Source organism: Hippopotamus amphibius, chromosome 2 (assembly GCF_030028045.1).
Source record: "Hippopotamus amphibius kiboko isolate mHipAmp2 chromosome 2, mHipAmp2.hap2, whole genome shotgun sequence".
Lineage (NCBI taxonomy): Eukaryota > Metazoa > Chordata > Mammalia > Artiodactyla > Hippopotamidae > Hippopotamus > Hippopotamus amphibius.
In genome coordinates, this window is record NC_080187.1 from 32614666 (window position 1) to 32639678 (window position 25013).

Sequence of the window (25013 nt, forward strand, 5' to 3'; positions counted from 1 at the left end):
AATTTAATGAAAGAAAAAATACATGGAGAGATTAGGATTGTATCTACAGAAGTAATGTCAGATATAAAAACCGAATAGAGAGAAAAGGAAATAACTCTATAAAATTAGAAGCAAATGTCTTAAGATGAAGAAATGATTTTCAAATCCCAAAGCCTAAAGGAGTACCAGGCAAAATTATTTAGACATAACCTAGATAAAATTTTGAACTTCAAGATTAGTGGGAAAATATGCAAGAATACAATCAGAAGTAAAAGTCATGTGCAAAGAGTGAATATCAGATTGGTCTCAGTCTTTATCAACCGAACTTTGAGGGAAAAAAGTTTATTGTATCTACTCAAGTAGTTATCTTCAAAGGCAAAAAAGAAATTTCAGATATTTAAATATTCTGAAATTAAAACATGCATGAACTCTTCATGAAAAAAAATTTCTAGAGTATATACAACTAAAAGACACCAAAAATTCAAGAAAGGGAAAATTGAGATTATAAAAGAAAATGGTTCATGAAATATATTCTAAATAGTTAACATACACACAAAAAAATTTTTTTGCTATTTTTGTGGGGATTTGGGGGGATTTTTTAAGCTCTTTATGGGAATATAATTGCTTTACACTCTTGTGCTAGTTTTTGAGGTACACCAAAGTGAATCAGCTGTATTGATACATATATCCACATATCCCCTCCCTCCCACAACTCCCTCCCACCCTCCCTACCCTGGCCCTCTAAGTCATCACCCACCATCGAGTTTATCTCCCTATGTCATGCAGCAACTTCCCACTAGCTATCTATTTTACATTTGTAAATACAAAAAATTAATGCATATGTCAAATTATCATTAAGAAACTATATGTTGCCCAATGTAAAAATAGTAATTGTCTAACAATCTGAATTTACAACAATTTACAACAACAAGCAGCAAGTGGGGAGAAAAGGGAAGAAGTAAAGGCACAGAGTTCCTCATTTTCCATAAGCAGGAGAGGGCGCAGAATGTTACTCCCCTCTTGCCACCTCCAAGTTCAAAGTCATGTTAGTAGCTTGAAATCGGCCATGAGGGGAGCATTTACACCACAGAAATCAGTGAATGCTACAAATAACTTTTACTCTTCAGAGAGTCACTACTGTCCTACAGGATACAAGTCAGCAAGGTGCTCTTTTTTTTTTTTTTTTTCATTGTGGTAAAACGTACATAAAATAAAATTTACCATTTTAACCATGTTTAAACAAGCAAAATTCAGTGGTATTGAGTACATTTACAATGTAATGCAATCATCATGACCACTATCTACCTCCACAACTTTTCCATCATCCCAAACAGCAACTCTGTACCCATTAGACAATAACCTCCCTTCTCCACTCCCCTCAACCCCTGGTAACCACTGTTCTACTTTCTGTCTCCTCAAATACCTCCTGTAAGTATTACATGAGACATACAATATCTGTCCTTTTGTATCTGACTTATTTCACTAGCATAATGTTTTCAATGTTCATCCATGTTACAGCATGTGCTAGAATTTCCTTCCTTTTTCAGGCTGAATATTATTCCATTACATATGTACACTTTTTTTATCCTTTCATCCATTGATGGAAGTGGATACTTTCTTAACACTTGTTGATAAATAGAAAAATATGTTTCAATAATAACAATCAGTAAAACTCTGGACTTCCTGCTAATAGAGCATATGAATTCTCAAGTAGTTACCAGGAAAATAAAAGATAAGAACATACTGTGTAACCCACTATCAGTGAAATGGGTCACACTTCCTCACTGACATGTTCCAGGACCCCAGCATGTTGTGTGGAAGCCATACCCACCGAGACTCTTGGTACAGAAGTTAATAAATGAATAACACGCATGCAACGAGCACCTGTTCAGCACCAGGCACTGTACTTGGTACAGCCACATGCATCATCTCATTAATCCTCATGAAATAGAGATTCTCCTTATTAAGATCCTATTTGCAACCTTTAGGCCAACACGGTGGGCATCAACATTTAAACTTTTTAGTGAAACAAATGAACTGGCTTCTTTGTTATCTAGCCTAGACTGGACTGACAGTAATCAAGGGGGTGTGTATATCTAAACTGTTTCTATGTTTTCATAGCAGAGAAACCAGGCTCACAGAGGTCTGTTGATGGGAATGGAAGATGATGGTTTCAAGTAATTTCTGCAAGTTCAGGATATTTGTATTCATTTCACAATAATACAAGGGAATAGGCCAATTGTTTCTGCTTTCCAGATAAGGAAAAAGGCTTAAAGTGGTAACGTGACTTACCAACGCAGCCAAAAGGGTATGAAGTAGAAGGCAATTTCACCAGGAACTGAAAACCCAGTGTCAAACTACCAGAGGGACTCAAAGCCATGGGCAGTGAGCAGCTATCAAGACACTGCCTGGCTTCTCACGACCACGGCTACCATCAGGAGCTGGGTGGGGTTTTGCCTCAACGTACCCAGCTGGGGATAGGGCTGGTCCAGGGGAAGACGTGCCCTCAAGGCACTCAGGCCCTCCAAATAGCCCTTAACTTTGCCCTTTTGTCTTTCAAATCAAACCACAAAGGTGTACGTCAGTGGTTCTCAACACTGGCTACACACTGGAATCACCTGATCAGTTATTTGAAAGCACTGACACCCAGGCCACCCAGACAAACTGCAGCAGAATCTGTGGGAATGCAGCCAGGACTGAGAGCCACTAGTACAAAGTCACAACTTGCAGTAGGGGACCCCAAACTTGGGTGCGTCTGCATCAGCTATGAAGAGGCTCCCACCTCTGCTGTAACTTTTCTGGTGACCATCATTCCAGGGAGCAAAGGCCACGGAGAGAACGAATAGGAAACGGAAGGACACACAGGTGGTTCATAAACTGAACATCCAAATGAAAGGAAAACAAGGCAGGCAACTTTAAGAACAATAGCCAAGACTGAACCAGGGATTCAAATCTACAAAGGAAACTGGCTTAAGCCTCCACTGGTCTCCTTTCGCCCACTCCAGTTCTTTCTGCTGTTTTTGATTTCGTTTTCTCTCTAGAGGTGATCCCTGTGGACTGTGCCAAACAAGCTTTTTCTGACGGATTCACTGCTATTAAGATACTTCCTAAGATTACCCTGCCTCAGTGGGATTATTCAGAGGATTCCCAATTCATTCACAGGTAGCAAACTAATCAAACCTTGGAAAATATTACCGAGCGGCTGCTATAACATCACAGTTAATAATATACTGCCTTCCCACAAATGGGCTGTAAGGACAGAAACCCTGAATAGCCCAGGATATTACTGAGGTTAAATGGCTGGGTGCCAATGCTGATGAGCACGGGCAATTTTTTCTGTCTCCCAAAATAAATGCCCAGTTCACTTTAAGAGTGAAAAGTAAGAAACAGGTCCTAGTCTGAGCTCTGTGCTCTCCTTGAGAAGGTGGAAAAGGAAAGTGAGCCAGCAACGGTGAGACACTGTGTGAACTCCCTCCCGGAAAAGAGAAGGTGCTATGGGAAGCTTTGGCCGAACCTAGGCCAGCTGCATGGTGCTTTCTACCGCTGAGGTGTTAGCTGGCGAGGCATCCATTACGGGTGAACTGTGTCTCCAAAATGACACTGAAGTCCTAACCTCCAGTACCTGTGAATGTGACCTCACTGGAAAGTATGGAATTGTTGCAGATAATCCAGTTAAAACAAGGTCACTGGGGGAAGGAAGGGGCTAATACAATATGACTGGTGTCCTTCTATAAAGGGGAAATTTGGCCCAGAGACTACCATTTAGAAAGGGAGGATGATGTGAAGACAGAGAAAACACCATATACAAACTACGGAATGCCTGAGGCCGCTGGAAGCTAGAAGAGTGGCATGGAACACATTCTCCCTCAGAGCTCTCAGCAGGAACTTCCCTACTGAACCTTGATGCTTGACTTCCAGCCTCCAGACTGTGAGATAATAAATTTCTGTTGTTTAAGTCACTGAGCTTGTTGTGCTTTGTTACAGCAGCCCCAGGGAACTAATGTGACATCAAAAGAAAGTATTGGTTTAAAGCCTGGTGGACCATTGAAAATCGGACCACTAATCCAGAGGCCTAGGGAAAAAGGGCTCTCAAGGTGTAATGACAAAGAAGGGCAAGAGAGCTGATTAGAGAAAGTTAAAGGGGTGGTGAGAACAGCACCAGGAGCAAAACCAAAGAGATTAGGTTCACTCCATAAGCATGGACCAGGCACTGTTCCAGATGCTGGGGATACAAAAGTGAAGAAGGAGTTACATGCCGTCTGTGCCACCAGGCTTTGGTGGACATAGTGTGCTAAGACAGCAGTGAGCAAGGTGCTTTGGGATCAGAGAGGTGGGGGATGCTCACAGAGCGACCTGGGATTTGGGGAAGACTTCCCGGAAAACAGGATATCTAAGCTCAGTCCTGAAGGGTAAGAAATTGGCGGGATGGACCAAAAGGTGTCTATTTTTGTAAAGAATCCAGGGGCCGGGCTTTCCTGGTAGCTCAGTGGTTAAGAATCCACCTGCCAGTTCAGGGGATACAGCTTTGATCCCTGATCCGGGAAGATCCCACATGCAGCAGAGCAATTAAGCCCATGTCCCACAACTACTGAGCCTGTGCTCTAGAGCCCGTGAGCCAGAACTATTGAGCCCACGCACCTAGAGCCTGTGCTCTGCAACAAGAGAAGCCACAGCAATGAGAAGCCCGCGCACCGCAATGAAGAGTAGCCCCGCCATCCACTAGAGAAAGCTCACGCACAGCAACAAAGACCCAACACAGCCAATAAGTAAATAAAAATTTTTTTTAATTAAAAAAAAAGAAAAAAGAATCCAGGGTCCTCTTGGTACCATGTTGACAATGTCTAATAGGATGTGATTTTTTTAAAAAAAAGAATGAGATACCACTTTCATGCACACACTTGAACATAAACACCACAGTCTGACACCTCCAGAGCTGGAGAGCACCCACAGTACTCACCAGCAGTGGAGCCATGTTACAGAGCAGAGGGAACCGTGGCCAGTGGGAGTAACTCACCCTGGCATATGGGGCTATGAGAGCAGAAGAAAGGGGAATAAAACTGCACATGCCACGTGGAAACCAGTAGTAACTGTTCATGGTACATGTGGGACACCACACAACACTGCCGCCTTTGAGAACCATCAGAAAAACACAGAGGACTTTGCAGGGGCTCCTGACAGCAAGTGACAGCAAGCCAGAGAAAGCAGAGTAAAAATAAAAATAATAAGGATCTCATAGGGTGGCTGTAAGAAAGGAAGAAAGAATAAATACAATAATATTTCAAAGCAACTGGGATGTGCCACCCCCACTCCATTTACCACTGTTCGGTCTCATCTGTCTTGCATGCACTTCATCATCCTGTGTTCATTTATCACCATTATCACTTACCAGTACTCACTTCTTGAAAGCAGCCTGCTTTGGGAAGGATGCCTCCGTATCACAAATGAGGCCAACGTAATGACTCCAAAGTGGTACCCTCACAGGCGACACGCCAGCTGCGGGCAGGAGCACAGGCACAGCGCGGACCTCCTTCGCACTGCGGTGCTCTGCTAGCTGGGTCTAAGGGAGGAGTTGGAGGTATTCTCCTTCTGTTTTCCTAACGACATTATTGTCTTCATGAGGTTAATGAAACCGCTAACACAGGCCAACTGTGAGTGGCTTCATGTACAATATAAAACCATCTATTCTGAGTCTTATGCAAACACGAGGGATTATGATTGCTGTGGTGGTTTTGTCTGTTATTGTGTATAACAACGGGTTTGTTTTTCCCTTCTTTCTCCCTCTAAGGGCCAGAATCGAAGACCACTAACCTGATCTGATTCAGAGATGCGTAGACTGCTAGGTGGACACCAGCTGGGGCCTGTTTAAGGCCATAGCCCTGGTTTGGTCCCATCCTTTATGGTCTCTACTGCCCCCTGCTGACCTGCAGAGGGAGGAGCAGCTCTCCAGCACCCCCTTGGGAGATGGAAGGCACCGCGACCGGTGAACAGCTATTATTTACTGTCACTTACTATATGCCTTCTAATTTAATACTTACAACATTCCCATGGGGTAGCTACTGCCCTTTTACAGATGAAGAAACCTAGGCTTGAGGAGTAAACCAAGTTCCCTGAGAACACAGGGCTTGTGAGTGGCAGATCCAGGACAAGGAATAAATCTGTCTGACTCACAAGTGCTGTTACACCCCACTGGAGACATGGTATAGTGAAAAGTACATGTACTTTAAAACAAGATAAACTTGGGGTTTGGTTTTAATTCCCCAGCTTAAGAGCTGTTTAAGATAAACCTTAAACAAGTTATTATATTTATTTTATATTATAGAATGTGAATCATCACACCTACCTTGGAGGATTGTTAACAGGGTTAATAATAAAGTAGGCAAAGCACAGGACCTGGAATAGAGTGACTGCATAATAGCTGGCGGATGCTACCTGGGGCCAGAGACAGAAGGTGGATAAGGATTGGCCTTCCTGTGGCCCAGGGGTTGCTTCATTCAGCGTAGGGAAGGTTTGTAACTCGAGACCCAGGCTCGAAAAAAATATTGGAATGCTCAAATAATGATGTCAACACATCTGAATAGCTCCTTAACACTTATACACCACTTTTATTTATATTTTATTTGATCTTCACAAGTATATACCTATAGATGCATAAAGGTGCCACAATTAATTGAGAAAACTTACAATATACCCAGCATTACACTAAGCACAGAAAATACACAGGTGCTGTACACCTGAAACTATCATGATCACGATATTGTTAATCAACTATACTCCAATATAAAATAAAAAGTTTAAAAAAAAATAAGAAAGGAAAAATACATACATTAGGTTATTGAAGTTATTAAAAGAAAGAAAATACATGATGGAATTCCATCTTCTTAACAACCCCATAGGTTGGTATTAATATTTTCCCCATTGTCTAGATGAAGAAACTGAGGCTAAGAAACATTAAGTCACTTTCCCAGAATCACGCTGTACTAAGCAGCAGAGCTGAGACTTAAATACCGGTCCATCTGGCCACAGAGCTCATTTGTCTCAATCAGCAGGCTATGCAGTCTTTTTCTAAAGTAGGCCGGGCAAGCATTACATTTTCACTACACACATGAGAATACTGTGAGTCATATAAGGTAAGCAACTTGCTCAAGGACTCACAAGTTCTGCTTTGGGAACATTAAGCCTGAATGGTGGTGTCTGCAACCAGGAGTAAGTTCCTTACCCCTGAAGAAGATCACAGTGAGCTCAGATGATCACCTTCCAGGTATAACACTGCCGAGACCAGCTCGGCGACTCGAGGCGAGTGACGGGTGCCGCAAGCTTGAAGAAGACACAGACACAGACTGAAGAGAAAAGTGGGACCGGGGGGCTCAAGACCTCTCGGATCAAGAGCCCCGCTGACTCATCCCAGGCTGCTTTTATTGAGTTCGTGGGCTAACATTCTCATGTTACACTCATAAACAATCAAAGGCCTCACATGATTGAGGCAATTATCTTTGTTTACTTCCTGGGTCTGAGTTGAGCAGGTGTGGATTTGAGCTGGGGGTGGAGAGCAAAACAGCCCTGGGGGTAGGAGACCTCTCTCAGATATTGGGGGTCTGTGCCCCACCCGTGTTGGCCCCTCTGCGACTGTGCCTGTCTTAGGTTGTTCCTCCCTTGAGGAATCTTACCCGTCTCTGGCTAACCAGTCATCCTCCAGGGCCAAACAGGGTGATATTAGTCTCCACGCCCCGCACCCTCAGCTCCTCCACTGCTCAAGCAGGACATTCTGAATCCCATCGCTCGGTCCACATACTTCAACATTTTCAATGCTTCAAAAAGGTTCCAGAATGTCTTCCCACATAACACAGGTAACACTTACAAATCAAATAAATTACATGCTTTAGTTGCCTCTAAGATTCTTTTCCAACCTTCGATTCTATAACTCCATTCTTAACGTAGAGAGACTCAAAGTCTTAAGGCTAGAAAATTTTTTCAATTAAGATAAACATACTTTGGCAAGAGAAGGTTCCAGGTGTGTTAGGTTTGCAACATAACAGCTGGAGAAGAACTTTGTGAAGCTAGCCATTGTCCAAAAGCATTAACATTCAAAGATAAATTAATAATAATGGAGGAAATGAATTATTCATTAAAACTAGAATGAGGTTAGGAAAAAAATTATCTCTGCAAATCTGGCCCAGCACTTTCACTATAAATTAAAATCTATGATAAATCACAAATAAATTGGATGGACATCTGCAGCAGAAATTAAATTACCAAAGAAAAACTGCACTTTTAGGGAATTTTACAAACATGGAAACCACCAAAGGAGACAGCTTTCCTTGCAGATTGTTTAATGCATTCATTTCTTATTTAAAATCTTTTAAAGAATAAATGTGATGCCTCCCATTCTTAGCTCTTTTTGAATATTTAGAATTTTCTAAGAACAGAACCGTGAGGACAGGTATCTCCAGCAGTAAATCCAGAAAATGTCATTGCCATGGTGTCAGATACGTCAGGACATTGCAACACAGGGACTAGACTGCATAACTATAATGTCTAAGTACAAATTTATCAAGTTATGGATACAAGTCTGAAACTTGTAACCATGCATATAACATATCTGATTAGTTATAATTATGAAAACCATAAAATCAGAACAGAGAGAGGCCTTTATAAGTATGAACTTTCTCATCTTTAAAGATGGCTTAGGTTTTTGTGTATCTCAAGATCTGCTTTGTATTTAAAATGAAAAGTGAGAAGAGTGTAAATAATATACAAATACAAATGAAATAACATTGTTTCTTAAAAGTTGTAACATTTTAAAAAATTATTGGAGGGACTTCCCTGGTGGCGCACTGGTTATGAATCCACCTGCCCATACAGAAGACATGGGTTTGAGTCACGGTCCGGGAAGATGCCATATGCCTCAGAGCAACTAAGCCTGTGGGCCACAACTACTGAGCCTGTGCTCTAGAGCCCGAGCTCCACAAGAGAAGCCTGCACACTGCAATGAAGAGTAGCCCCCACTCACCACAACTAGAGAAAGTCAACGAGCAGCAATGAAGACCCAACGCAGCCAAAATAAATAAAACTTTTTAAAAAATTATTGGATATCTTGCTATTGAAAATAAATCTGTGACTTGTCCCTTCTCTTTTATTAAGTGATAAATAATTTACTATTCCTCAGTTCCTATTGTTTTATTTTTATTTTATGTTTATATTTTTCCTTTTATTGTAAAAATTTATCTTTCTTCAACCAAGACTTTTAAGGTGAGAATGTGTATTAACTGAGGAAAGCTTCCCTTAAACACAGACTTTCCTGCTTTGCAAAGAGAAGTTATCCTTTCTGTGACCACAGCATGAATGGAGACACACTTGGCCATTCAGCAAAACTGGCCCAGGAAGTTGCCCGCATCTCATAAACCACTATGAGTCACTACAGCACAAGGGCAAGACAGAGAGATGGCAAGTGTCCAGGAACTAAGAAGGAAATATCCTGTCTATTGTGAGATGTAGGGGGCGAGGGGTTGTCATCTTGACACACAATGGACATCCCAAACCCCCAGCCTCTCCTCTCCAAACCCGTGCCAGCTCTTGGTCAATTAAGAGGCATGATTTCATCCTACACACTACACACTTCGCAGCTTATTATTTCTGCTATCCCTGTCCCATCCCGGTTAATGGCATGATGTGTAAGACTTTCCTCTATCTCCAACTGTGAGTCTCTTGACAAAGAAGCAAACAAAGCTATTTTTTTAGTTGTCCCTCGAGATGTATAGAAACTGGGAGTTAGGAGAGCTCCCTTTAAAAGAGACAAAGCAGACCCAGGTACTCTCCATACCTTACGCTGAACAACGACCTCTAAGGCAGGCAAATGAGCCCAGGGTGTTCCTGTGTCAGAATAAAGCCCTACCTTTCTCCTAGCAAAGAAGCGTTCAGAACTCAGCCAGTACAGTAGCTCTCTAACAGGCCAGAGGAAACATTCTGCCTCAGTCGCATCTGTAAAACAAGGTGATTGCAAGGGTTGTGAATTGGCAACCCCTGGCCTGACTGCTCTGTGTTTCTCAAAAAGTGGAATTTAGTCATCTTTAAATGGGGTACATGTTCTCCAGGCAGCCAGAGCCCTGTCACTTTTTTTTGTCTCATACCTGGTCCTCCTTCACACATCTGTGATACCAATCCAGCCCTGAAAGCATCTGAACTTGAAATCAAAGACTCCTAAAGAGTCTTTCCCAGTCTTTACAAGAATCTACAGTGTTTTCACCCAGGCGGCCACAGCTAAACCTCCCTTGTTGACACTCTATTTGGGAATCTCAGCTTGAAATGCATTTTGGAAATGAGCAAAGAGATGAAGGCAGCCCAGCAGGAGGAAGGAAAAGTATGTGTTAAAGTGTGGCATTGTGAAGCATCACGTCACATTCTAGAAATGCAAGCAGTTGGGCATGACTAAACAAAGTGTATATGGGGAGGAGATGAATAGAAAAATAGAGGAGAAACGTGTAGCAAGAGGCAAATATTGAAAAAAGTTGTGAACTAAGCTGAAGACCCTCAACTTTGTCCTGAAAACTGATGGAAAATGGCAGAAAGGCGGGGTGGGGGGGGGGCAGTCATTGAAGGTTTTTAACTCATTGGATTTCTATTTTAAGCCTCTCTACTTTGGAGGCCGCAGGAAAGATGAACAAGTATCAATACCTTCCCCATCAGTAAAATCAGCTGGTGTAGATCAAGGGCTCACGATGCTGGTTGCATATAAGAATCACCTGAGACCCATGTAAAAGTGCTGCTAACCTAGCCTCACTGCTAAGAGATTATTTAATTAGGTGGGGGAGAGGGAGGCAGCTAAGGTATTTTTCAATGCATGAGACCCTCTAAGGCTCTGAAATTCTACCTACTGTGTCAAAGAAGGTTCCTACCATTCGAAGTGAAACATGGTAAAAGCCATTTCCTTTGCATCTTCAGACCCCAAATCTGGAACGAGGTTTGGAAAGCACCTCCAAACAGTTCATGTCATTCTTCTTCTTTAAGTTGGTTTTATTCTTGAGCATATCAAGTTTCTGCCTAAAAAAAAAACTGCAGGATTATTTTAGAGAACAATTTCAAACTTCTATTTTAGAATTTCACACTGTCAAATCATTTACATGTGAAAGAAAACCAGCACCTTCCAAATAAATGGAAAGCCAATACGAAATAAGCAAAACTTGTCCACACCCTACAAAGGATTGTTTTTAATCAATCAGTTAATAGGCATGTATATATAAAATCTTAGTCTGTGTACTATGTTCCAAAATGAGTTATTCCAGCATGGTAGGTGGAAAGGCTCCCCACGCATTTTCTGCCTCTCTTTCCTCCACCCGAACCTGAGAACGTCTGTTTGCTTGCTGGCTTCTTTTTAAAGCTTCTATTTATTGAGCACTTCCTATGAGCCAGGCATTGGTGCCAAAGACTTATTTGAAATAAGTTAGTATTTATCACCATTTTATTAATGAGGAAACTTCAGAGAGGAAACATAACTTCTCAAGGACACAGCTAGTAAGAAGTGGTGCCAGAATCTGAAGCTCTGTCCCCTAAGGCCATGAGCTTTGCCATCTCCCTACACTGTTACCATCATTCCTCCCCACTCTCTAATTAGATCTTGTCTCCCTCCCACACCCCCACACTCCCTACCTTGACCTGTGGAGCAGGATTCCATCTTGAATTCACTGAAGGCATGTGAAGAAGTAAATTAAGCGTTGACAAAGGCACACAACCTCAGATCACCTGGTCCTCACGCAAGAAATCCCTCAGATTGCTGTCAATAGGGCGCCCTCTGCTGTTTCAGATGATGCCCAAGTGGGTTACGAACAGAGGACCGGGAAGATTCAGAGGGCCTCCTTATACTGAGCTGACCTAATCCTGAGATGAATTTGTCCCTTTTAAACAAACAACTGTACTTCCCCATCATAAGGAAAACACTCCCGCTCCATAGGTCAACTCCAAAGGGCTTCAACCCGAAAAACCAAGAAACATCAATCTCAGTTTTCAAGATTTTGTTCAAAATCAAGCCATAGAATTATTACAACTGTCCTGAAATTAGTCTCCACCCCTCCGATTAGATGTTATTTTCCTGTGTTCGCAATGTTCACACTGAACTGAAGCTTTCACCGCTATGGCTACTGTCTGTTCAAAGTGCGATTGGGGGAAGAAGGAACGTCTCCTACCCGAGGCATGATAACGATGCTGAACCTGCTGCTAAGAGCACACAGCCCTGGATGCTTGCTTTCTTTACGCAGAAATTACAAAACATTTAGAGACCCCTGGGGCAAGTTCATCATAAAATATTCAGCAACATCTGTGCCGTACTATTTACTGACAGACTAGACCCAGAAAATACGGCGGCTGTATCACAGGCCGCCCCGCACCACGTGGGCCGCCAGGCTGTGGCGGGAAGGCGCTGTTTCCCGGTCCTTTGCTCCCCCCACCCTCGCTCTCACGCAGGCACCTCACAGTCCTGGGGCTACCGGGACACACTTAAGAAAGGTGTGTGCTCAGCGTCTCCGCGAGCAAAGCAATTTCTAACAAAGGATGCCCGGTCCTGGAGGGGTGGGGTTAGGTCCCTCTCAGGAACTCACACAGGCGAGTCACGAGGAGGCAAGGTCACAGCGCGCGGAGGGAATAGCCTCGAGGACGCGCAGAGCGTGAGTCTGCGCACGCGCACTTGGAAGCTGCGGTCCTCCCGCCATCAACCCAGCTGGAGACCAAGACTTGCGAGTTCTCGCAGACGGTCGGTACGTGCGTAAGCATCGCGTTCTCTGTGCCGAGCTCAGTGCTAGCTCTGGGTTCTGGTCCTTCCTCTGCCGCCTTGTCACCTGAATGCCTCCGTGCCCCTCAGTGTGGGTTTCAGGGTAGAGGGGACAAGACAGTCACCTGGAGAGCTGTTGCAAACCACACACCCTTCCTGTCACAGAATTCTGGTCAACGGCTGCTCGCTCCGCCCCACTCCCCCCATTCCCCACTGCATGTTTATTTTGGAAACATTTCCTCACAGGCTGTAGCACGTCCTCTCCAGGAACTACTGGATTAGATCCTTTATAAGCAGAGTGAACACGCACCCCTTTGTCTAGGATAGTCCCAACTTAACACCTGTTGTTCTATTTTATTCATAACATTCCCTTTTCCTCTCAAAAGTGCCCCTTTGTAAGGTCCCCTCCAGATCTAACGTGACTTTAACACACCCTCCCCAAAGATTTCAGGGCTTCTAGATTGTTCCCCATAAAAGTCTTCCGGTACTATTTTAAGATTCCCAATTGCACTGTCACAAACGTGTCTCAGCCTGCACACAGCAGCTCCCACTTTTCCTGCTCTCCTGCGCTGCCTCCCGCAGGGTCTCTCTCACAGTGAGAAGCTGAAAGAAGACCCCTGCCACAGGCCCTGCACCCCCCACCGCAGAACGGGCTTCCGAAGTGGCCCTAGTACAGCAACAACCCAAACTGCCCCGGCTCTGCATCCTGGAAGCAGAGAATCCCACAAACCCGCTTGTGCCACACTCAGGCAGAAGGCCAGTGAACCCAGTCTCCCTGCAACTCCCAGAGGTCTCTCTTGCATAACACCTACTCTTACTGCTCATGCCCCTGTTACAGACACCACAAAATGACAGCCTGTTAGCCAACTTAGTTACAGGTGTGTTTCTTTCACCATTTTTTGTTTTTTTCACGTTGCAGCAACATTTTAAAATTAGATTTCACAGAAAATCCATGTTGTGCCAAACAACCGCTTGTGAGAGCCAAATGTTAAATTTTCAACAATTTTGTGAGCAGTTGTTAAACACAGCTATTATTAACACGTAAATTATATAAACATACACCTAAATAAATTCTATTAAGAACAAAGGCAATAATCCGATTGGGGTGATGGTTGTACCGTTCAGAAAACATACAAAAATTCATTACACTTAAATGGACTCAAAATATATGAATGTTGAATTTCATGGCATGTAGGTTTTATCTCAATAAAGCTATTAAAAAATAAAATTTTTGGAATTCCCCAGCCGTCCAGTGGTTAGGACTCCGCACTTCCACTGCAGGGGGCATGGGTTCAATCCCTGGTCAGGGAACTAGGATCCTGCATGCCATTCCCCATGACCAAAACAAAAAAAAGAAATAGAACCAGAGGGTGTTTTCTTGTGTTTAGATTTATTTATTGATATTTTCATTCAGGTTTTTCCATAAGATGGCACAGAAAAACCCGAACGAATTTTTTGGCCAACCCGATACCTTTCAAACAAGTCTCCAGGTGATGGCAAAGCTGCTGGACTAGAGACCACACTTTGAGAACTACTATTCTAGAGTTATAGTTTTCAGATCTGACTGTACATTGGAATCATTTAGGAGTCTTTTTAAAAATACTCATTTCAGGATAAAGATGTGGTACATATATACAATGAACTATTACTCAGCTATAAAAAAAGAATTAAATGATGCCATTTGCAGCAAGATGGATGAACCTAAAGATTATCATATTAAGTGAAGTAAGTCAGAAAAAGAAAGATAAATATCATGATATGACTTATATGTGGAATCTAAAATGATGACACAAATGAACTTATTTACAGAACAGAAACAGACTCACAGACTTTGAAAACAAACTTAAGATTACCAAAGGGGAAAGGTTGGAGGGCAGGGATAAATTAGGAGTTTGGGATTAACATATATACACTACTATATATAAAATAGATAATGAACAAGGACTTACTGTATAGCACAAGGAACTCTACTCAATATTCTATAAGAACCTATATGCAGAATCTGAGAAAGAATGGATGTATGTATACGTATAACTGAATTACTTTGCTGGACTCCTGAAACTAACACAACATTGTAAATCAACTATACTCCAATATAAAAAAAATATTAATTAAAAAAAAACTCAGTCCTGGGCCTCCCTCCAGTCCAATCAAATCACAATCCCTAAGGGTGGGACCTGGCCACATTGATATTTTATTAGCCCCCAAATGATTCTAATCTGCAACCTGGTATCTGCACGTTACAAAATTACCAACTGTTCCCTAAATGACAAGGGCAAGGTGTTAGGAAGACAGAAATGTTAGTGAGCTCATTTACAATATCTTTGAAAGACTAGAGCACCTTAACACACAAAAGACCTAAGCATTTACAAAGGGGTTTCTTCTTATGGCTCTCAAATTGATGGAACAGTGTGACTAAGTACAATTTAAAATTTTCAGGTTGTTTGGGGAGGTATTCAGTGAGCAGGAAGAAAACATGGGCTCTCAGGATTTGCTTTCCTATACTGTTTCTGTTTTCAGTTTCACAGGTAAATAGCTCACCAACAGCAAGTTCCAAGATGTGACTCCTAGTTCTTCTAGCTGTGTGACCTCAGATAAGTCACTTGAGCTTGTCCACCCTTGACTATAAAATGAGAGGGCTTGGCTTCTGTCCCTTCCAGCTCTAAATGGCTTTTCTTTATAATCTGCATTTTACAAATCATGACGTTTTATAAACATTTCAAATATTTTTCTCTTTGGCAGCAGCAGTGGGTATTGTGCTAATAGGAATAGGCCAAAAGTAAAGGCAACTACTCACACAGAGATGTCCTCTATGTGATTTTGTTTATGTGCAACAAATCCTCAGCACCATGTAGCTTGCCAGCTTCGTGGATCACTGTCAGAAATCAGAATTATGGCCAGGGCCAGTATCAGGTGGAGACTTCAGCTACTGTGCCAAGCTCTCAGCTACTTTGAATAGTGACATTGAGCCATGTGAGGAGGAGAGTAAATCATCTTAACCGTGAACAAAGAGAATAAAAGCAAAGACCTAGGATAGAGGAGGCTTTATCCCTGGACTAAGGAAGAACAGAAGAGGCCCAAGAGAAGTCAACAAAGATATCCCAGCATTGATCTGAAAATACAGATAGTGGATAACAACAGTTGCTCCATGCAGTAAGGGAAGGAATAGTGACACTCACATGAACCAGAGGAAAGTAGATTAGATGGAAAAGAAGTAAGCGTATGTAATCGACTTCCTGCATCTGTATAACAGGCCTAACTCACTTGAAAATAGTCCAAATGCCCTGAGAAAGACCAATAAATTTATAATAAGATCAATTCTGATTCTTTGGGAGACCACAGGGGACAAATGTTCCCCTATTACTGGAGAGACAGACTTTGGAAGCTAGGAGTCATAATTTCTATATGGGTTTAAAAAGGTAGACATTTTATTAACTTACTTCACTAGTTGTTCTTTACCAAGTAGTCTTTTTCATATCATGCACCCATGGGGAGTATTTTTCCAACAAGAAATTTATCTTTTACTACTATAAATCTCAATTTAGCCAGGAACTAACTACACTGATATAGTAAAAAAAAAAAAAAAAAAAAAAAGCAAGTGGAATGATCACTAGCAGCAATCTAGTAATTCTATCTTTTTCAACAAGAGATGAGAATCAGTGTAGGGTGAGCCGATCTCTTTCTTCCCTTGAAGTCCTGTGGGAATTCATAAAATAGGAACTTTCACCAACACATCCACACTCTTGAGAAATTTCCATCAACCATTCTTCCCTCTTGCTCTTCTGGAAGAGAGGAGGAGCATCTTATCAGATTGTTGAAATTGAGGTTAAAATGCACAGCTCATACGTATCTTTGATTGAGTCTTGAGAACCAAAATGAGACTTTAAAAACTGAAAAGTTATGGAATTTGACTGAATATTATTACTAAGCATTTCTGTTACTCAGCAGGGAGGAAATTGAGAAAGATATGAAAGTAACAACTATTGTAGAAAACAGAAGCATTACATGTTTACGTTCCAATAAGGTGCATATTTGTATTTGCATTTCTTTGTTGTTGTTGTTGTTAGTCTGGAATGGGATAATACGTTCTACATTAGTCTCCAGCTTGCTTTTTTCACACAATAATACATCATTGGAATCCCTGTAGGTCAATATATGTAAATCTGATTCACTCTCTTTAATTTTGATATAAGTTTGTAGTAAAGATTATTATAATTTATTCTACCAGTCTCCTATTAACGTTCATTCAGATTGTTCCCAGCTTGTTTATTTACCACTACAAACAACCTTAAATAAACATCCTTATTCATGTATCCTTAAGTACTTATGCTTTTCTCCATAGTGGAGATTATCAAAAAGGAGTACAAGATCAAATGATACGATATATTGTCTTGACTGATATTGCCAGACACTTTCCCCAAAAGTGTGAGCAATTCACATTCCAGCCAGCAATGTATAACTACCCATTTTCCATTTTCACCAACACTTAGTGTTTCCAAAATTTCCTGTATTTACTGAACTAATGGTTTACTTTTTATTTCCCTGAGTGCTAGTAAAACAGCATCTTTTCATGTATCTACTGGCTATTTGCATTCTTTATTTATTTATTATTTATTTATTTATTGGCTGCATTTGGTCTTCATTGATGCGTGTGGGCTTTCTCTAGTTGCAGAGAGCAGGAGCTACTCTTTGTTGCAGTGCATGGGCTCCTCAGTGTGGTGGCTTCTCGTTGCGGAGCACAGGCTCTAGGCGCACAGGTTTCAGTAGTTGTAGCTCTTGGGCTCTAGAGTGCAGCCTCAGTAGTTGCGGCGCACAGGCTTAGTTGCTCCACAGCATGTGAGATCTTCCCGGACCAGGGCTCAAACCCATGTCCCCTGCATTGGCAGGCAGATTCTTAACCACTGCCCCACCAGGGAAGCCCTATTTGTATTCTTCTTTATGTGAATTTTCTGTGCATATACTTTGCCCTTTTTTTCTATTAGGTCATTTGCCTTATTCTTATCCATTTATAGGAAGTCATTGTGCATTAGGGTTGTTAAATTTTGCCCATCATAGAGGTTGAAATATTTGTTTCCCTTTCATCTTGTATCTTTTGCTTGCATTTATGTTGTGTTTAAAGATAAGCATTTTTAAGTTTTTCGAAGTTTAATATATAAGTGTCTTAATTGCAACTGGGTTTCTTGTCTTGCTTAGGAAGTTTACCCCACCCAAGATTATGAAAATATGCTTCTAAATTTCATTATTTCATATTTCTACACAGAAACCTCTACTATATCAGAAACCTATTTTTTTATTGAGGTAAAAATTCATATACAGAGAAAAACACAGATCTTAAGGGTACAGTTCTATGAGCTTTGACAAATGGTACACATCCACATAAGCAAAAACCCACTGAGATATAGAACATTTCCATCTACTCCAAAGAGTTCATGTGGCTCTTCGTCACCAATTAGCGGACCTCACTGACAATCACCGTCCTGATTTCTACTGCATGTTAGCTTTGCCCATCATTGAACTTCCTGTTGCTGAAAAAACCGATGCCTAATAGAAATACTGAGACAGAGCTTTGGAGGAGTAGAAAGGAACAGCTTTATTACTTTGCCAGGCAAAGGAGGAATGCAGTGGCTAGCACCTCAAGAACTGTGCCCCCCTCCCTGGGGAACAGGGAGAGGTCTTATAGTTGGGGCTGGTGGCCAGGGGTATGCAATAAGGATCAAGGCAGTAACAGTCTTGAATTCTTCTGATGGGTTGGTGGTGAGGTAAGTAGAAGCCAGCATCATTAACCTTCAAGTCCAACTGGTTTGGGGTCTACATGCTTGTGGGCAGCACACCAGCGTTAGTCATTAACTTCTCCCACCTGGAGGGGGTTTCAACATCTGCAAAATGGCTCAAAGATATTGTTGTGTGTATTGTTGATGGGGAAACAGGACCTTGCCCCAAGGCTGCTCTTGACTGTTTCCCCCAGGTCTCGCGCATCCTCTCCCTTCACTAATTAACAACTGCTTGAATCTGCCCATTGGAACTCAGGAAAGGTCATGGAGGCTGAATGAAGGCTGTTTCCTATAATCAAAGAAATAGGGGGCACAGAAAGTCTTTGTGCCCAGGAGCCCCACAGGGCCCTGCTCAGTATCGCTATTAATGGACTCATACAATGAGAACTCTTTTGTGTTTCTTTTCTTTCACTCAATACAATGTTTCTGAGATTTTTCCATGTTATTGCTAAGCTGTATTTTATTGTATAAATATATGAGTTTGTTTACCCGTTCTCCTGTTGAGGGACATTTGGGTTGTTTCCAATTTGCAGATCTTATTAATAAAGCATCCATGAACATTCACATGCACATCTTTTTTTTTGGACAAATAGGATAGATGTTTTCATTTCTCCCCAGGGAAATACCTAGAAGTAGAAGTGACACATCTCAGGATAGGTAAAGATTCAGCCTTTTTAAGAAACTGCCAAAACTTTCTCCAGGATGGCTATACCATTTTCTACACCCACAAGCAACATATGAAAGTTCCTGTTGCCTCACATCCTCGCCAGCATTTGGTGTAGTCTTTGTAATTTTAGCCACATCACTTGGTTTGAAATGGTTTCTCACTGTGATTTAAACTTGCATTTTCCAGATAACTAATGATGTTGAACCTCTTTTCATGTCCTTAATACCATTTAAATTGGGTTGCTTGTCTTTTATTGTTGAGTCGTAGAAGTTCTTTATGTGTTCTAGATACAACCATTTTGTATATGCACAAATACATATACATTACATAAAGATACATGTATTGTGAATACACTTTCCCATCTCAGGCTTTTCTTTTCATTTTCTTCACGATGTCTTTTTTTTTTAAAGCTCTTTATTGGAACATAATTGCTTTACACTCTTGTGCCAGTTTTTGAGGTACACCAAAGTGAATCAGCTGTATTTATACATATATCTCCATATCCCCTCCCTCCCGCAACTCCCTCCCACCCTCCCTGTCCCACTGATTTTAAATGTGACCTTTATCACATGAATCTGTTTCAGCAGTCTTCCTTCTAGTCCATGGATATGTCTCTTATTAGCACTCCTTTTTTTTTCCATATTTTGATTTTTAACACATTTTAATATTTTATTGGGAAACACTCTCCTAAAATTATCACTCTTTTGCAAAGTTTTCCTCAGTATTTGGAAAATAATTGATATCATTTGATCTAACTTCTCATCCAAGTCTCCCTTTCATGACCTTCAGAAAGGGCTTCCTTAAAGGAAATAGTTTTATAGTGTTTTATAGATTATTAAAGTAAAGCATTCTCAGTATGTTAAAAATATTACAATATAAAAATCTTATAGAAGAAAGTGAAAGCCACCCTATTCTCCCTATCCAGAGGGAACCTGCTTGTTGGTATGTGTCTTTCCATTCTTCTTTTCTATGTGCATACACACACATACACACCACTGAACTACATATTTTATACTGTATGAAATTTACTTTCATTTAATAATATATTCTGCATTTCTTTCCATGAAAAAAAAAAACCCTACATTTCTCTAGGTCCAGTTTCTAAGGAATTAAGTCCTGGTTCTACTGCCCACTGTTTGTCTACAGCATGCATTCTGTATCATCGTTGTAAATGACCGCATTATATTTCATTATATAGATGTTCTACACTTTATTTAACCACTCCCCTATGTCAGAGAGTGAGATGGCTACCCATTTTTTGCTACCGTATATAATTTTGCAATATATATCCTTTATATTCATCTCTGCTAAATCCCCAATTACTTGCTTTGAAGGGACTTGTTAGATGTGGAATTTACGGGTCAACGTGTATACATACTGCTCAGGCTTTTTATAGATATTTCCAGACAATCTTGTGAAAGTTGATTCCAAGTTCTACTCTCACATAGATATTGAGAGTTCCTGTCTATTCACAGTCGTGTCACTGGGTATTAACACTAAGTATTAAGTGTCTTTTTTTTTTTAAGGTCTTTATTGGCATATAATTGCTTTACACTCTTGTGTCAGTTTCTGCTGTACAACAAAGTGAATCAGCTGTATTTATACATATATCTCATATCCACTCCCTCCCACCCTCCCTATTCCAGCCCTCTAAGTCATCACCCATCATCGAGTTGATCTTCCTGTGCTATGCAGAAGCTTCCCACTAGCTATCTATTTTACATTTGGTCTTTTAAATCTTTGCCAATCCAATGAGGAAAATCAAATTTCACTGTTGCTTTAATCATTTCTATCCAGCACATAAAATATTGTGATGGTTAAAACTTTATTGTAGGGCTTCCCTGGTGGCGCAGTGGTTAAGAATCCGCCTGCCAATGCAGGGGCATGGGTTCAATCCCTGGGTCAGGAAGATCCCACATGCCGCAGAGCAACTAAGCCCATGTGCCACAACTACTGAGCCTGTGCTCTAGAGCCTGCAAGCCACAACTACTGAGCCCAAGTGCCACAACTACTGAAGCCCACTCACCTAGAACCTGTGCTCCGCAACAAGAGAAGCCACAGCAATGAGAAACCCATGCACTGCAGCAAAGAGTAACCCCTGCTCACCACAACTAGAGAAAGCCCATGCACAGCAACAAAGATCCAATGCAGCCAAAATAAATAAATAAATAATAAAATAAATCTTTTAAAAAAAAAACCTTTATTTTAAAAATACTCTTTATCAATAAAATTAACATATTTTCATCAAATATTTAAATTGATAATATTGCAAACTTTTTATTTACAAAGTATATTTTTGCCCACTTTTCTTCTTTCAACTTTAATAAGCCATTTTTAATTGGGTATGTCTGTTTAGAAAGACACAAGTAATTAGATTATATTTTTGTATGTGATCTGAGAGCCTTAGTCATCTAATTGAGAGTTTTTTGTTGTTGCTGTATTCATTCCTTGATTTCATTATTTAGATTCTACATAAAAGTGATAACATACAGTATCTGTCTTTCTCTTTCTGACACATTCCATTAAGCATAATACCCTATAGGTCCATCTATATTGTTGCAAATGGCAAAATTTCATTCTTTTTAATGGCTGCATAGTGTTCCATCATATGTGTGTGTGTGTGTGTGTGTGTGTGTGTAAAAAACTACGATCAGTGGATTTTTTTTTCTTTTTTCTTTCTTTTTTTGGGGGGGGGAGGCTAAACACATAAAAATTTATTTTCCTTTCATTCAAAAACTTTGTTGGTCTATGTTCAAGTGTGGATTTCTTTTTATGTGCCCCTGCCAGCACCCACCACCTTCTTCCAACTCTGTTGTTTTCTAGTAACCCTTTGTGTAAATGAACATAAAAAGATAAGGAAGTGGAATTTTACACTTTTGCCATCTAAAATATCATCGATTATGAAGAAAAGAGGATCAAATGCTGGGTCCCTAAGACAAGGAAGATGGTGAGTAGAAGGAATCACCATATTTTTCTTTTTTTTTTTTTACCCTTTTCCCAAATAGGTTCTGTTTCATAAGGTAAGGCATGAGCGTGCCAGTAAGGGACGATGAGGAGGTATTTCTTAATCCACCCTCAGTTAACAAGCTTTTTTCCTTTCATCTTTTTAGGTGGGATAATTCAATTTTAGGATTTTTTTTTTTTTGAGCCCTCATAGGCGTTTGCACGCAAAGTTGGGAAAGGCTAAGTCAGAGACTGCTAACCTAATGCTGTTTCAAACATTGCTGTTTCCTATCATTAGGCCCAATTAGGGGGTCTATGAAAGCCAGTGAAGTATGTGGTGCACACTGACCTGCCTGGCCCTCTCCTCCACCTGAGCCTCTTCCACACAGGTTATAGACTCGTTAACCCAGGAACTCACAGAGGTCAAATGGGGATAAATTGCTACAAACAGCCACAATTTAAAAAACACCCCATGTGTTACTTCGAGGTTAATTGGAAGGATGAGTGCTGTCATAAGACCACACACTTCCTCTAACCCGCAGGAAAGATCACCGAGAGCCTGTCATTCAAGGTGACGGAGAAGACCTAGCATCTCTCCGTTCTTTTCATAGTTGCTGGTATGATCATCTTCATTTATATAGGCTTTTCATTAGTTTCTGCTTGAATTAAGGAATTTGAGGAAAAATAAAATAACTAGTAACCATGTTCAGTATTCATTTTCACATGTGAATATGTTTCCTAGCCCTTTTTCTCAGAGAAAATATCAATTTCAATAAAAAGGAATGCTGAGAGAGCAGAATGTGATCTGGGTTATAAAGCAACAGCTCACACTCGTAAATGATGAGGGTCATTCGTTCATAAGCTAAATACAATGGACCAAAAAAATGCATTTTACTTCTTCCAAGTCATCTGGTGAAATATTACAGCTTAATTAAGTGTAGCCTGAAAAAGAATATTTTCTAAAAAAATTTTTTTGACTCGATTCTTCGATAACGGAAGTGCACTGTTTAGTTTCCAGAGGTCATAAAATCTGTCCTTTATGCTTTTTTTTTTCTTTTTTGAGATTTTATTTTATTGTAATAAGAATGCTTAACATGACACTTACTCTTAAAATCTTAAGTTTAAAATACAGCATCCTTCACCCTAGGGACAATTTATACAGCAGATCACTAGAATTTATTCATCTCGCATAACTGACACTTTCTGACTGTTGAGTAGCAACTCCCAATTACCCCCTGGAAACTACCATTCAACTCTCAAGATTCTATGAGTTTGACTATTTTAGATACCTCATGTAAGTGGAATCATGCAGTAGTTGTCCTTCTATAAATGGCTGGTTTCACTCAACATAATGTCCTTAAGGTTTATCTTAAGGACATTGATTATTAGTTATTTCAATCCATGAACATGGGTTATTTCTGTCTGTTTCTTCTTCAATATCTTTCAGTAATTTTTTGTAGTTTTCAGTGTACAAATCTTTCATCTTCTTAGTCAATTTTATTCCTAAGTATTTTATTCTTTGTTGCTATTGTAATTGGGATTATTTTCCTAATTTTCCTTCCAAATAGTTTATTATTAGTGTATAGAGACGTAGCAGATTTTTGCATGTTGATTTTGTATCCTACAACTTTACTGAATTTATTTATTAGTTCTAATAGTTGTGTGTGTGTGTGTGTGTGTGTGTGTGTGTGTCCTTTAGAGATTTCTACATATAAGATTACATCATCTACAAACAGGGACAGTTTCACTTCTTCCTTTCTGATTAGATGCTCTTTTCCCCCTTTATTTATTCCTAGTTATTCTGGCTAGGACTGCAAGGACTATGTTAAATAGAAGTGGCAAGAATGAGCATCCTTGCTTTCTTTCTGATCTGAACTAAAAGAATGAAAGTTTTTTTCTGAATGAGTATGATATTAGCTGTGGGCATTTATTATAGGGCCTTTATCATGTTGAGGTAATTTCTTTCTACTCCTAGTTTGTTGAGTTTTTATCATGAAAGAATGTTGAATTTTGTCAAATAGATTTTCTGCATTGTTTATTGATATGACCATGTGATTTTTATCATTCATTCTGTTGATGTGCTGTATCACAGTGATTAATTACTTATGTTAAATAATCATTGCCGCACAGGGGAAAATCCCACTTATTCATGGTATTCTATCCTTTTAACGTGCTATTGAATGTGATTTGCCAATATTTTGTTGATATTTGCATCTCTACTCATTAGATATTGTTACATTGTGTGAAACTAGAAATGTGTCCATTTCTTCTAGGTTATCCAATCTGTTTTATAATTATTTATCATGGTCTCTTATGATCCTTTCTATTTCTGTGGCATCAGTTGTAATTCTCATCTTCCATATCTGATTTTATTTATTTAACTTTCTCTTTTTTTCTTATATGCTCTTGCTATTAACAGTTTTGTACTTGGAACTACAAGTTACTAAAAATATTGAAGGAAGTAGCACAGGGTTACCACAGGTTCTTGGAGCTGAAACCTATGCCCAGAAATTGCCGTCGGTTTTGAAATCGCCCTGCACGGCTGAGTCAGTTGCTCGTGTGCATGTCTGCTGGGGAGCCATGATCGTGTTGTGCCAGATTTGGCAGGTGTTGGCCCCATATTCCAAAAGAGGAGGGAAGCTCTCTAAAAATATCTTTCTTCCTTCTTCACACAGGCACCATGTTATTCTGGAAACGAATGCATTACTACCAACGGGAGGGTGAGTGAGTATTCGTTTGTCTTTTGCACCGTTTTTTGTTCCAAAAACAGGTTTGTATTTATGTGATATTTTAGGATGGAGCACCTAACCTGGGGCCTGGAACATCGTACCCAACAGATGCTGGAGGAATGAATGATTCAGCAAAGCAACTCAGAATCTCTTTTCCAGGAATCATATTG